General features: G+C 37.2%; 14 non-coding genes across 14 annotated transcripts; all 14 read left to right on the forward strand.

The window, feature by feature from the left end:
• The first annotated feature begins 189 nt into the window (after positions 1-189).
• On the forward strand, positions 190-308 carry LOC125782730 (5S ribosomal RNA). The gene has a single exon (XR_007425468.1). It is a non-coding gene; the product is annotated as a 5S ribosomal RNA (ribosomal RNA).
• A 1893-nt stretch (positions 309-2201) lies between these two features.
• LOC125782731 (5S ribosomal RNA) lies at positions 2202-2320 on the forward strand. The gene has a single exon (XR_007425469.1). It is a non-coding gene; the product is annotated as a 5S ribosomal RNA (ribosomal RNA).
• Positions 2321-3126: 806 nt separating this feature from the next.
• On the forward strand, positions 3127-3245 carry LOC125783056 (5S ribosomal RNA). The gene has a single exon (XR_007425792.1). It is a non-coding gene; the product is annotated as a 5S ribosomal RNA (ribosomal RNA).
• Positions 3246-4049: 804 nt separating this feature from the next.
• Positions 4050-4168, forward strand: LOC125782732 (5S ribosomal RNA). The gene has a single exon (XR_007425470.1). It is a non-coding gene; the product is annotated as a 5S ribosomal RNA (ribosomal RNA).
• Positions 4169-4974: 806 nt separating this feature from the next.
• Positions 4975-5093, forward strand: LOC125783057 (5S ribosomal RNA). The gene has a single exon (XR_007425793.1). It is a non-coding gene; the product is annotated as a 5S ribosomal RNA (ribosomal RNA).
• Positions 5094-5898: 805 nt separating this feature from the next.
• LOC125782733 (5S ribosomal RNA) lies at positions 5899-6017 on the forward strand. The gene has a single exon (XR_007425471.1). It is a non-coding gene; the product is annotated as a 5S ribosomal RNA (ribosomal RNA).
• An 802-nt stretch (positions 6018-6819) lies between these two features.
• Positions 6820-6938, forward strand: LOC125782734 (5S ribosomal RNA). Its single transcript, XR_007425472.1, has one exon. It is a non-coding gene; the product is annotated as a 5S ribosomal RNA (ribosomal RNA).
• Positions 6939-7740: 802 nt separating this feature from the next.
• Positions 7741-7859, forward strand: LOC125782735 (5S ribosomal RNA). Its single transcript, XR_007425473.1, has one exon. It is a non-coding gene; the product is annotated as a 5S ribosomal RNA (ribosomal RNA).
• An 804-nt stretch (positions 7860-8663) lies between these two features.
• LOC125782737 (5S ribosomal RNA) lies at positions 8664-8782 on the forward strand. Its single transcript, XR_007425475.1, has one exon. It is a non-coding gene; the product is annotated as a 5S ribosomal RNA (ribosomal RNA).
• Positions 8783-9586: 804 nt separating this feature from the next.
• LOC125782738 (5S ribosomal RNA) lies at positions 9587-9705 on the forward strand. The gene has a single exon (XR_007425476.1). It is a non-coding gene; the product is annotated as a 5S ribosomal RNA (ribosomal RNA).
• Positions 9706-10508: 803 nt separating this feature from the next.
• LOC125783228 (5S ribosomal RNA) lies at positions 10509-10627 on the forward strand. The gene has a single exon (XR_007425962.1). It is a non-coding gene; the product is annotated as a 5S ribosomal RNA (ribosomal RNA).
• An 807-nt stretch (positions 10628-11434) lies between these two features.
• Positions 11435-11553, forward strand: LOC125782739 (5S ribosomal RNA). Its single transcript, XR_007425477.1, has one exon. It is a non-coding gene; the product is annotated as a 5S ribosomal RNA (ribosomal RNA).
• Positions 11554-12359: 806 nt separating this feature from the next.
• LOC125782740 (5S ribosomal RNA) lies at positions 12360-12478 on the forward strand. Its single transcript, XR_007425478.1, has one exon. It is a non-coding gene; the product is annotated as a 5S ribosomal RNA (ribosomal RNA).
• An 810-nt stretch (positions 12479-13288) lies between these two features.
• Positions 13289-13407, forward strand: LOC125782741 (5S ribosomal RNA). The gene has a single exon (XR_007425479.1). It is a non-coding gene; the product is annotated as a 5S ribosomal RNA (ribosomal RNA).
• Positions 13408-13527: the final 120 nt, after the last annotated feature.

The following is a 13527-nucleotide window of genomic DNA, read 5'->3' on the forward strand; positions in this document are numbered from 1 at the left end:
TAGGGAGTTTTTGTCTTTTTTTCTTTGGTTACTTTTTGTAGTGAAAGTTAAAAGGAGCTTTTATTTTGAGGCAAGATCTTTGTATTAGTCCGTAGAGCTGCTTTACTTTTGTCAAGAGCAGTAAATGACAGTGAAAAGACTCAGGTCTGTGAGTGACTTATAAATAGGCTTGTTGGGAGTTGATCTTTCGCTTACGGCCATACCACCCTGAGAACGCCCGATCTCGTCTGATCTCGGAAGCTAAGCAGGGTCGGGCCTGGTTAGTACTTGGATGGGAGACCGCCTGGGAATACCAGGTGCTGTAAGCTTTTCCATCTTTCCTTTATTTTTTACTCCGTCCAGTCCATGATGTCACAAATTTTTACAAGGCTACACTGTGTTTACTCTTCATATAAAACACTTACAGTAAACCATATACAGATTAAATACTCACTTAAAAGTTATTTCATTTTTCTGAAGGAGGATATTGTTTCTTCATGCTACACTGTAAAAAGTGAAGCATGGAGCTGTTCATTCAAGCTAATAAATATGATTGAACACATAGTACAATTATTGACTTTATTGTGAAACTCAACCTTTTTGAATTTTGATGTGTCAATTTTGATTCAGACTAAATTAATTACAATTCTGAAGGAAATAAACCAAATGTTTTGGTTCCACTGAAATCATACTCGAAGAAAAGAGATAAGGATGTAATATTTTTAATTTGAATCAAACATGAATTGCGCATGCGCACTGTGGAGCACGGGAGAAGTTGTAGAGAAGTGCTTCAGAGCACTGAGGGAGAGAGGGAGAAAGTGCCTGAACGCGCTCGCGAGAGAGAGAATGAGAGAGGGAGAAAGTGCCTGAACGCGCTCGCGAGAGAGAGAATGAGAGAGGGAGAAAGTGCCTGAACGCGCTCGCGAGATAGCAACGCATGCTATGGTATTGTGGCGTCGGGACTGGAGGGGGGGCGCAAGGAATTATGGGAGCTCACCCTGTTGGGGGAAGTGGGTGTTTTTCTGCGTGTTTATGTTACTGTTTATCCCAGAGTTTCATGTCATGTTTTATTATCACTGTTCTAGTATTATTCATGTAGTTATCAGTTATGTGGTTGTTTTGTGCCTCACCCTTTGTGTGTTTTCTGTGTGTGGGAGTGGGGTTAGCTGCGTTGGAGCTGTAGTTAGTTTTACTTTCAAAAGTGGAATCCCACGTAAATCCAGCTCTTAGTGTCCTCCTCAGAGCAAAATAAAAAGAGCAAGAGAGCACTGGAACGAATCTCGCTGGTAATCCGTCCTCTTCCACGCCACAGTAACTTCTGGAACTTCTGAATATGCTGCCATGTTTTTTTTTTAAGTTCGGTTCAATTTAAATGTATTAGTTTGGTTCCGAAACTGAAATGTAAAGAATTTAACTTGGATCAAGGTGAATAATTAATATTGGGTCGAGTGAAGTAATATGGTTTATGTCAAAATAAAATAATCAGGTTGTAACAATTGACTTTATTTAGATTGAGTGAAGTCAAATAGTTTAGATGCAACAAATGGACATCAATTTTTTTAATTTGAGCAGGGCTACACTTTTTACAGTGTAATAAATGAAGAAAAAATGCATTATTTTTTATTTTCTTAACATAGGTACAGGGCGACTGACTCCTGTTCCTGGGGCTCTACCACGCTAAAGATCTCAGATTTAACACACCTGAGTCTAGAATGTTCACGTGATCCTGAAGGTCTTAATTACCTGGATCAAGTGTGCCGCGGACTCAGGCTGTTTGGATGGCAGGGGTGAAAAAAATTAAAAAGGCACCTTCTGTAGGACACAGGGCCTTTCTGTAAATGTATGCCAAGTATACTTTAATGTGTGTGTATGATTTTATTTATTTATTTCTCAGAATATTCTTTGTAAATATGATTTTTTTTTAATTGGGCTTTTTTTTTATTGGGCCTAATCTGAAGCTTCCATTCCATTGAGTAAGAAACGTAGAGCAAGAAAATTGAACAAAAAAAATGAAGAGATAAAAATTAAGACATATAGGGAGTTTTTGTCTTTTTTTCTTTGGTTACTTTTGTAGTGAAAGTTAAAAGGAGCTTTTATTTTGAGGCAAGATCTTTGTATTAGTCCGTAGAGCTGCTTTACTTTTGTCAAGAGCAGTAAATGACAGTGAAAAGACTCAGGTCTGTGAGTGACTTATAAATAGGCTTGTTGGGAGTTGATCTATCGCTTACGGCCATACCACCCTGAGAACGCCCGATCTCGTCTGATCTCGGAAGCTAAGCAGGGTCGGGCCTGGTTAGTACTTGGATGGGAGACCGCCTGGGAATACCAGGTGCTGTAAGCTTTTCCATCTCTCCTTTATTTTTTACTCCGTTCAGTCCATGATGTCACAATTTTTTACAAGGCTACACTGTGTTTACTCTTCATATAAAACACTTACAGTAAACCATATACAGATTAAATACTCACTTAAAAGTTATTTCATTTTTCTGAAGGAGGATATTGTTTCTTCATGCTAATAAATGAAGAAAAAATGCATTATTTTTTATTTTCTTAACATAGGTACAGGGCGACTGACTCCTGTTCCTGGGGCTCTACCACGCTAAAGATTTCAGATTTAACACACCTGAGTCTAGAATGTTCACGTGATCCTGAAGGTCTTAATTACCTGGATCAAGTGTGCCGCGGACTCAGGCTGTTTGGATGGCAGGGGTGAAAAAAATTAAAAAGGCACCTTCTGTAGGACACAGGGCCTTTCTGTAAATGTATGCCAAGTATACTTTAATGTGTGTGTATGATTTTATTTATTTATTTCTCAGAATACTCTTTGTAAATATGATTTTTTTTTAATTGGGCTTTTTTTTTTATTGGGCCTAATCTGAAGCTTCCATTCCATTGAGTAAGAAACTTAGAGCAAGAAAATTGAACAAAAAAAAATGAAGAGATAAAAATTAAGACATATAGGGAGTTTTTGTCTTTTTTTCTTTGGTTACTTTTTGTAGTGAAAGTTAAAAGGAGCTTTTATTTTGAGGCAAGATCTTTGTATTAGTCCGTAGAGCTGCTTTACTTTTGTCAAGAGCAGTAAATGACAGTGAAAAGACTCAGGTCTGTGAGTGACTTATAAATAGGCTTGTTGGGAGTTGATCTTTCGCTTACGGCCATACCACCCTGAGAACGCCCGATCTCGTCTGATCTCGGAAGCTAAGCAGGGTCGGGTCTGGTTAGTACTTGGATGGGAGACCGCCTGGGAATACCAGGTGCTGTAAGCTTTTCCATCTGTCCTTTATTTTTTACTCCGTTCAGTCCATGATGTCACAAATTTTTACAAGGCTACACTGTGTTTACTCTTCATATAAAACACTTACAGTAAACCATATAAAGATTAAATACTCACTTAAAAGTTATTTCATTTTTCTGAAGGAGGATATTGTTTCTTCATGCTAATAAATAAAGAAAAAATGCATTATTTTTTATTTTCTTAACATAGGTACAGGGCGACTGACTCCTGTTCCTGGGGCTCTACCACGCTAAAGATTTCAGATTTAACACACCTGAGTCTAGAATGTTCACGTGATCCTGAAGGTCTTAATTACCTGGATCAAGTGTGCCGCGGACTCAGGCTGTTTGGATGGCAGGGGTGAAAAAAATTAAAAAGGCACCTTCTGTAGGACACAGGGCCTTTCTGTAAATGTATGCCAAGTATACTTTAATGTGTGTGTATGATTTTATTTATTTATTTCTCAGAATATTCTTTGTAAATATGATTTTTTTTTAAATTGGGCTTTTTTTTTATTGGGCCTAATCTGAAGCTTCCATTCCATTGATTAAGAAACGTAGAGCAAGAAAATTGAACAAAAAAAATGAAGAGATAAAAATTAAGACATATAGGGAGTTTTTGTCTTTTTTTCTTTGGTTACTTTTGTAGTGAAAGTTAAAAGGAGCTTTTATTTTGAGGCAAGATCTTTGTATTAGTCCGTAGAGCTGCTTTACTTTTGTCAAGAGCAGTAAATGACAGTGAAAAGACTCAGGTCTGTGAGTGACTTATAAATAGGCTTGTTGGGAGTTGATCTATCGCTTACGGCCATACCACCCTGAGAACGCCCGATCTCGTCTGATCTCGGAAGCTAAGCAGGGTCGGGCCTGGTTAGTACTTGGATGGGAGACCGCCTGGGAATACCAGGTGCTGTAAGCTTTTCCATCTCTCCTTTATTTTTTACTCCGTTCAGTCCATGATGTCACAATTTTTTACAAGGCTACACTGTGTTTACTCTTCATATAAAACACTTACAGTAAACCATATACAGATTAAATACTCACTTAAAAGTTATTTCATTTTTCTGAAGGAGGATATTGTTTCTTCATGCTAATAAATGAAGAAAAAATGCATTATTTTTTATTTTCTTAACATAGGTACAGGGCGACTGACTCCTGTTCCTGGGGCTCTACCACGCTAAAGATTTCAGATTTAACACACCTGAGTCTAGAATGTTCACGTGATCCTGAAGGTCTTAATTACCTGGATCAAGTGTGCCGCGGACTCAGGCTGTTTGGATGGCAGGGGTGAAAAAAATTAAAAAGGCACCTTCTGTAGGACACAGGGCCTTTCTGTAAATGTATGCCAAGTATACTTTAATGTGTGTGTATGATTTTATTTATTTATTTCTCAGAATACTCTTTGTAAATATGATTTTTTTTTAATTGGGCTTTTTTTTTTATTGGGCCTAATCTGAAGCTTCCATTCCATTGAGTAAGAAACTTAGAGCAAGAAAATTGAACAAAAAAAAATGAAGAGATAAAAATTAAGACATATAGGGAGTTTTTGTCTTTTTTTCTTTGGTTACTTTTTGTAGTGAAAGTTAAAAGGAGCTTTTATTTTGAGGCAAGATCTTTGTATTAGTCCGTAGAGCTGCTTTACTTTTGTCAAGAGCAGTAAATGACAGTGAAAAGACTCAGGTCTGTGAGTGACTTATAAATAGGCTTGTTGGGAGTTGATCTTTCGCTTACGGCCATACCACCCTGAGAACGCCCGATCTCGTCTGATCTCGGAAGCTAAGCAGGGTCGGGTCTGGTTAGTACTTGGATGGGAGACCGCCTGGGAATACCAGGTGCTGTAAGCTTTTCCATCTGTCCTTTATTTTTTACTCCGTTCAGTCCATGATGTCACAAATTTTTACAAGGCTACACTGTGTTTACTCTTCATATAAAACACTTACAGTAAACCATATACAGATTAAATACTCACTTAAAAGTTATTTCATTTTTCTGAAGGAGGATATTGTTTCTTCATGCTAATAAATAAAGAAAAAATGCATTATTTTTTATTTTCTTAACATAGGTACAGGGCGACTGACTCCTGTTCCTGGGGCTCTACCACGCTAAAGATTTCAGATTTAACACACCTGAGTCTAGAATGTTCACGTGATCCTGAAGGTCTTAATTACCTGGATCAAGTGTGCCGCGGACTCAGGCTGTTTGGATGGCAGGGGTGAAAAAAATTAAAAAGGCACCTTCTGTAGGACACAGGGCCTTTCTGTAAATGTATGCCAAGTATACTTTAATGTGTGTGTATGATTTTATTTATTTATTTCTCAGAATACTCTTTGTAAATATGATTTTTTTTTAATTGGGCTTTTTTTTTTATTGGGCCTAATCTGAAGCTTCCATTCCATTGAGTAAGAAACGTAGAGCAAGAAAATTGAACAAAAAAAATGAAGAGATAAAAATTAAGACATATAGGGAGTTTTTGTCTTTTTTTCTTTGTTTACGTTTTGTAGTGAAAGTTAAAAGGAGCTTTTATTTTGAGGCAAGATCTTTGTATTAGTCCGTAGAGCTGCTTTACTTTTGTCAAGAGCAGTAAATGACAGTGAAAAGACTCAGGTCTGTGAGTGACTTATAAATAGGCTTGTTGGGAGTTGATCTTTCGCTTACGGCCATACCACCCTGAGAACGCCCGATCTCGTCTGATCTCGGAAGCTAAGCAGGGTCGGGCCTGGTTAGTACTTGGATGGGAGACCGCCTGGGAATACCAGGTGCTGTAAGCTTTTCCATCTTTCCTTTATTTTTTACTCCGTTCAGTCCATGATGTCACAAATTTTTACAAGGCTACACTGTGTTTACTCTTCATATAAAACACTTACAGTAAACCATATACAGATTAAATACTCACTTAAAAGTTATTTCATTTTTCTGAAGGAGGATATTGTTTCTTCATGCTAATAAATAAAGAAAAAATGCATTATTTTTTATTTTCTTAACATAGGTACAGGGCGACTGACTCCTGTTCCTGGGGCTCTACCACGCTAAAGATTTCAGATTTAACACACCTGAGTCTAGAATGTTCACGTGATCCTGAAGGTCTTAATTACCTGGATCAAGTGTGCCGCGGACTCAGGCTGTTTGGATGGCAGGGGTGAAAAAAATTAAAAAGGCACCTTCTGTAGGACACAGGGCCTTTCTGTAAATGTATGCCAAGTATACTTTAATGTGTGTGTATGATTTTATTTATTTATTTCTCAGAATACTCTTTGTAAATATGATTTTTTTTAATTGGGCTTTTTTTTATTGGGCCTAATCTGAAGCTTCCATTCCATTGAGTAAGAAACGTAGAGCAAGAAAATTGAACAAAAAAAATGAAGAGATAAAAATTAAGACATATAGGCAGTTTTTGTCTTTTTTTCTTTGGTTACTTTTTGTAGTGAAAGTTAAAAGGAGCTTTTATTTTGAGGCAAGATCTTTGTATTAGTCCGTAGAGCTGCTTTACTTTTGTCAAGAGCAGTAAATGACAGTGAAAAGACTCAGGTCTGTGAGTGACTTATAAATAGGCTTGTTGGGAGTTGATCTTTCGCTTACGGCCATACCACCCTGAGAACGCCCGATCTCGTCTGATCTCGGAAGCTAAGCAGGGTCGGGCCTGGTTAGTACTTGGATGGGAGACCGCCTGGGAATACCAGGTGCTGTAAGCTTTTCCATCTTTCCTTTATTTTTTACTCCGTTCAGTCCATGATTTCACAAATTTTTAAAAGGCTACACTGTGTTTACTCTTCATATAAAACACTTACAGTAAACCATATACAGATTAAATACTCACTTAAAAGTTCTTTCATTTTTCTGAAGGAGGATATTGTTTCTTCATGCTAATAAATAAAGAAAAAATGCATTATTTTTTATTTTCTTAACATAGGTACAGGGCGACTGACTCCTGTTCCTGGGGCTCTACCACGCTAAAGATTTCAGATTTAACACACCTGAGTCTAGAATGTTCACGTGATCCTGAAGGTCCTAATTACCTGGATCAAGTGTGCCGCGGACTCAGGCTGTTTGGATGGCAGGGGTGAAAAAAATTAAAAAGGCACCTTCTGTAGGACACAGGGCCTTTCTGTAAATGTATGCCAAGTATACTTTAATGTGTGTGTATGATTTTATTTATTTATTTCTCAGAATACTCTTTGTAAATATGATTTTTTTTAATTGGGCTTTTTTTTATTGGGCCTAATCTGAAGCTTCCATTCCATTGAGTAAGAAACGTAGAGCAAGAAAATTGAACAAAAAAAATGAAGAGATAAAAATTAAGACATATAGGCAGTTTTTGTCTTTTTTTCTTTGGTTACTTTTTGTAGTGAAAGTTAAAAGGAGCTTTTATTTTGAGGCAAGATCTTTGTATTAGTCCGTAGAGCTGCTTTACTTTTGTCAAGAGCAGTAAATGACAGTGAAAAGACTCAGGTCTGTGAGTGACTTATAAATAGGCTTGTTGGGAGTTGATCTTTCGCTTACGGCCATACCACCCTGAGAACGCCCGATCTCGTCTGATCTCGGAAGCTAAGCAGGGTCGGGCCTGGTTAGTACTTGGATGGGAGACCGCCTGGGAATACCAGGTGCTGTAAGCTTTTCCATCTTTCCTTTATTTTTTACTCCGTTCAGTCCATGATGTCACAAATTTTTACAAGGCTACACTGTGTTTACTCTTCATATAAAACACTTACAGTAAACCATATACAGATTAAATACTCACTTAAAAGTTATTTCATTTTTCTGAAGTAGGATATTGTTTCTTCATGCTAATAAATAAAGAAAAAATGCATTATTTTTTATTTTCTTAACATAGGTACAGGGCGACTGACTCCTGTTCCTGGGGCTCTACCACGCTAAAGATTTCAGATTTAACACACCTGAGTCTAGAATGTTCACGTGATCCTGAAGGTCTTAATTACCTGGATCAAGTGTGCCGCGGACTCAGGCTGTTTGGATGGCAGGGGTGAAAAAAATTAAAAAGGCACCTTCTGTAGGACACAGGGCCTTTCTGTAAATGTATGCCAAGTATACTTTAATGTGTGTGTATGATTTTATTTATTTATTTCTCAGAATATTCTTTGTAAATATGATTTTTTTTTAAATTGGGCTTTTTTTTTATTGGGCCTAATCTGAAGCTTCCATTCCATTGATTAAGAAACGTAGAGCAAGAAAATTGAACAAAAAAATGAAGAGATAAAAATTAAGACATATAGGCAGTTTTTGTCTTTTTTTCTTTGGTTACTTTTTGTAGTGAAAGTTAAAAGGAGCTTTTATTTTGAGGCAAGATCTTTGTATTAGTCCGTAGAGCTGCTTTACTTTTGTCAAGAGCAGTAAATGACAGTGAAAAGACTCAGGTCTGTGAGTGACTTATAAATAGGCTTGTTGGGAGTTGATCTTTCGCTTACGGCCATACCACCCTGAGAACGCCCGATCTCGTCTGATCTCGGAAGCTAAGCAGGGTCGGGCCTGGTTAGTACTTGGATGGGAGACCGCCTGGGAATACCAGGTGCTGTAAGCTTTTCCATCTTTCCTTTATTTTTTACTCCGTTCAGTCCATGATTTCACAAATTTTTAAAAGGCTACACTGTGTTTACTCTTCATATAAAACACTTACAGTAAACCATATACAGATTAAATACTCACTTAAAAGTTATTTCATTTTTCTGAAGGAGGATATTGTTTCTTCATGCTAATAAATAAAGAAAAAATGCATTATTTTTTATTTTCTTAACATAGGTACAGGGCGACTGACTCCTGTTCCTGGGGCTCTACCACGCTAAAGATTTCAGATTTAACACACCTGAGTCTAGAATGTTCACGTGATCCTGAAGGTCTTAATTACCTGGATCAAGTGTGCCGCGGACTCAGGCTGTTTGGATGGCAGGGGTGAAAAAAATTAAAAAGGCACCTTCTGTAGGACACAGGGCCTTTCTGTAAATGTATGCCAAGTATACTTTAATGTGTGTGTATGATTTTATTTATTTATTTCTCAGAATACTCTTTGTAAATATGATTTTTTTTTAATTGGGCTTTTTTTTTATTGGGCCTAATCTGAAGCTTCCATTCCATTGAGTAAGAAACGTAGAGCAAGAAAATTGAACAAAAAAAATGAAGAGATAAAAATTAAGACATATAGGGAGTTTTTGTCTTTTTTTCTTTGTTTACGTTTTGTAGTGAAAGTTAAAAGGAGCTTTTATTTTGAGGCAAGATCTTTGTATTAGTCCGTAGAGCTGCTTTACTTTTGTCAAGAGCAGTAAATGACAGTGAAAAGACTCAGGTCTGTGAGTGACTTATAAATAGGCTTGTTGGGAGTTGATCTTTCGCTTACGGCCATACCACCCTGAGAACGCCCGATCTCGTCTGATCTCGGAAGCTAAGCAGGGTCGGGCCTGGTTAGTACTTGGATGGGAGACCGCCTGGGAATACCAGGTGCTGTAAGCTTTTCCATCTTTCCTTTATTTTTTACTCCGTTCAGTCCATGATGTCACAAATTTTTACAAGGCTACACTGTGTTTACTCTTCATATAAAACACTTACAGTAAACCATATACAGATTAAATACTCACTTAAAAGTTATTTCATTTTTCTGAAGGAGGATATTGTTTCTTCATGCTAATAAATAAAGAAAAAATGCATTATTTTTTATTTTCTTAACATAGGTACAGGGCGACTGACTCCTGTTCCTGGGGCTCTACCACGCTAAAGATTTCAGATTTAACACACCTGAGTCTAGAATGTTCACGTGATCCTGAAGGTCTTAATTACCTGGATCAAGTGTGCCGCGGACTCAGGCTGTTTGGATGGCAGGGGTGAAAAAAATTAAAAAGGCACCTTCTGTAGGACACAGGGCCTTTCTGTAAATGTATGCCAAGTATACTTTAATGTGTGTGTATGATTTTATTTATTTATTTCTCAGAATACTCTTTGTAAATATGATTTTTTTTAATTGGGCTTTTTTTTTATTGGGCCTAATCTGAAGCTTCCATTCCATTGAGTAAGAAACGTAGAGCAAGAAAATTGAACAAAAAAAATGAAGAGATAAAAATTAAGACATATAGGCAGTTTTTGTCTTTTTTTCTTTGGTTACTTTTTGTAGTGAAAGTTAAAAGGAGCTTTTATTTTGAGGCAAGATCTTTGTATTAGTCCGTAGAGCTGCTTTACTTTTGTCAAGAGCAGTAAATGACAGTGAAAAGACTCAGGTCTGTGAGTGACTTATAAATAGGCTTGTTGGGAGTTGATCTTTCGCTTACGGCCATACCACCCTGAGAACGCCCGATCTCGTCTGATCTCGGAAGCTAAGCAGGGTCGGGCCTGGTTAGTACTTGGATGGGAGACCGCCTGGGAATACAAGGTGCTGTAAGCTTTTCCATCTTTCCTTTATTTTTTAATCCGTTCAGTCCATGATGTCACAATTTTTTACAAGGCTCCACTGTGTTTACTCTTCATATAAAACACTTACAGTAAACCATATACAGATTAAATACTCACTTAAAAGTTCTTTCATTTTTCTGAAGGAGGATATTGTTTCTTCATGCTAATAAATAAAGAAAAAAATGCATTATTTTTTATTTTCTTAACGTATAGGTACAGGGCGGCTCACTCCTGTTCCTGGGGCTCTACCACGCTAAAGATTTCAGATTTAACACACCTGAGTCTAGAATATTCACGTGATCCTGAAGGTCTTAATTACCTGGATCAAGTGTGCCTCGGACTCAGGCTGTTTGGATGGCAGGGGTGAAAAAAATTAAAAAGGCACCTTCTGTAGGACACAGGGCCTTTCTGTAAATGTATGCCAAGTATACTTTAATGTGTGTGTATGATTTTATTTATTTATTTCTCAGAATATTCTTTGTAAATATGATTTTTTTTTTAATTGGGCTTTTTTTTATTGGGCCTAATCTGAAGCTTCCATTCCATTGAGTAAGAAACGTAGAGCAAGTAAATTGAACAAAAAAAATGAAGAGATAAAAATTAAGACATATAGGGAGTTTTTGTATTTTTTTCTTTGGTTACTTTTTGTAGTGAAAGTTAAAAGGAGCTTTTATTTTGAGGCAAGATCTTTGTATTAGTCCGTAGAGCTGCTTTACTTTTGTCAAGAGCAGTAAATGACAGTGAAAAGACTCAGGTCTGTGAGTGACTTATAAATAGGCTTGTTGGGAGTTGATCTTTCGCTTACGGCCATACCACCCTGAGAACGCCCGATCTCGTCTGATCTCGGAAGCTAAGCAGGGTCGGGCCTGGTTAGTACTTGGATGGGAGACCGCCTGGGAATACCAGGTGCTGTAAGCTTTTCCATCTTTCCTTTATTTTTTACTCCGTTCAGTCCATGATGTCACAATTTTTTACAAGGCTACACTGTGTTTACTCTTCATATAAAACACTTACAGTAAATCATATACAGATTAAATACTCACTTAAAAGTTCTTTCATTTTTCTGAAGGAGGATATTGTTTCTTCATGCTAATAAATAAAGAAAAAAATGCATTCTTTTTTATTTTCTTAACGTATAGGTACAGGGCGGCTCACTCCTGTTCCTGGGGCTCTACCACGCTAAAGATTTCAGATTTAACACACCTGAGTCTAGAATGTTCACGTGATCCTGAAGGTCTTAATTACCTGGATCAAGTGTGCCGCGGACTCAGGCTGTTTGGATGGCAGGGGTGAAAAAAATTAAAAAGGCACCTTCTGTAGGACACAGGGCCTTTCTGTAAATGTATGCCAAGTATACTTTAATGTGTGTGTATGATTTTATTTATTTATTTCTCAGAATATTCTTTGTAAATATGATTTTTTTTTAATTGGGCTTTTTTTATTGGGCCTAATCTGAAGCTTCCATTCCATTGAGTAAGAAACGTAGAGCAAGAAAATTGAACAAAAAAAAATGAAGAGATAAAAATTAAGACATACAGGGAGTTTTTGTCTTTTTTTCTTTGGTTACTTTTTGTAGTGAAAGTTAAAAGGAGCTTTTATTTTGAGGCAAGATCTTTGTATTAGTCCGTAGAGCTGCTTTACTTTTGTCAAGAGCAGTAAATGACAGTGAAAAGACTCAGGTCTGTGAGTGACTTATAAATAGGCTTGTTGGGAGTTGATCTTTCGCTTACGGCCATACCACCCTGAGAACGCCCGATCTCGTCTGATCTCGGAAGCTAAGCAGGGTCGGGCCTGGTTAGTACTTGGATGGGAGACCGCCTGGGAATACCAGGTGCTGTAAGCTTTTCCATCTTTCCTTTATTTTTTACTCCGTTCAGTCCATGATGTCACAATTTTTTACAAGGCTACACTGTGTTTACTCTTCATATAAAACACTTACAGTAAACCATATACAGATTAAATACTCACTTAAAAGTTCTTTCATTTTTCTGAAGGAGGATATTGTTTCTTCATGCTAATAAATAAAGAAAAAAATGCATTATTTTTTATTTTCTTAACGTATAGGTACAGGGCGGCTCACTCCTGTTCCTGGGGCTCTACCACGCTAAAGATTTCAGATTTAACACACCTGAGTCTAGAATGTTCACGTGATCCTGAAGGTCTTAATTACCTGGATCAAGTGTGCCGCGGACTCAGGCTGTTTGGATGGCAGGGGTGAAAAAAATTAAAAAGGCACCTTCTGTAGGACACAGGGCCTTTCTGTAAATGTATGCCAAGTATACTTTAATGTGTGTGTATGATTTTATTTATTTATTTCTCAGAATATTCTTTGTAAATATGATTTTTTTTTTAATTGGGCTTTTTTTTTTATTGGGCCTAATCTGAAGCTTCCATTCCATTGAGTAAGAAACGTAGAGCAAGTAAATTGAACAAAAAAAAATGAAGAGATAAAAATTAAGACATATAGGGAGTTTTTGTCTTTTTTTCTTTGGTTACTTTTTGTAGTGAAAGTTAAAAGGAGCTTTTATTTTGAGGCAAGATCTTTGTATTAGTCCGTAGAGCTGCTTTACTTTTGTCAAGAGCAGTAAATGACAGTGAAAAGACTCAAGTCTGTGAGTGACTTATAAATAGGCTTGTTGGGAGTTGATCTTTCGCTTACGGCCATACCACCCTGAGAACGCCCGATCTCGTCTGATCTCGGAAGCTAAGCAGGGTCGGGCCTGGTTAGTACTTGGATGGGAGACCGCCTGGGAATACCAGGTGCTGTAAGCTTTTCCATCTTTCCTTTATTTTTTAATCCGTTCAGTCCATGATGTCACAATTTTTTACAAGGCTCCACTGTGTTTACTCTTCATATAAAACACTTACAGTAAACCATATACAGATTAAATA

The sequence above is a fragment of the Astyanax mexicanus genome, chromosome 18 (assembly GCF_023375975.1).
Source record: "Astyanax mexicanus isolate ESR-SI-001 chromosome 18, AstMex3_surface, whole genome shotgun sequence".
Taxonomy (NCBI): Eukaryota; Metazoa; Chordata; class Actinopteri; order Characiformes; family Acestrorhamphidae; genus Astyanax; species Astyanax mexicanus.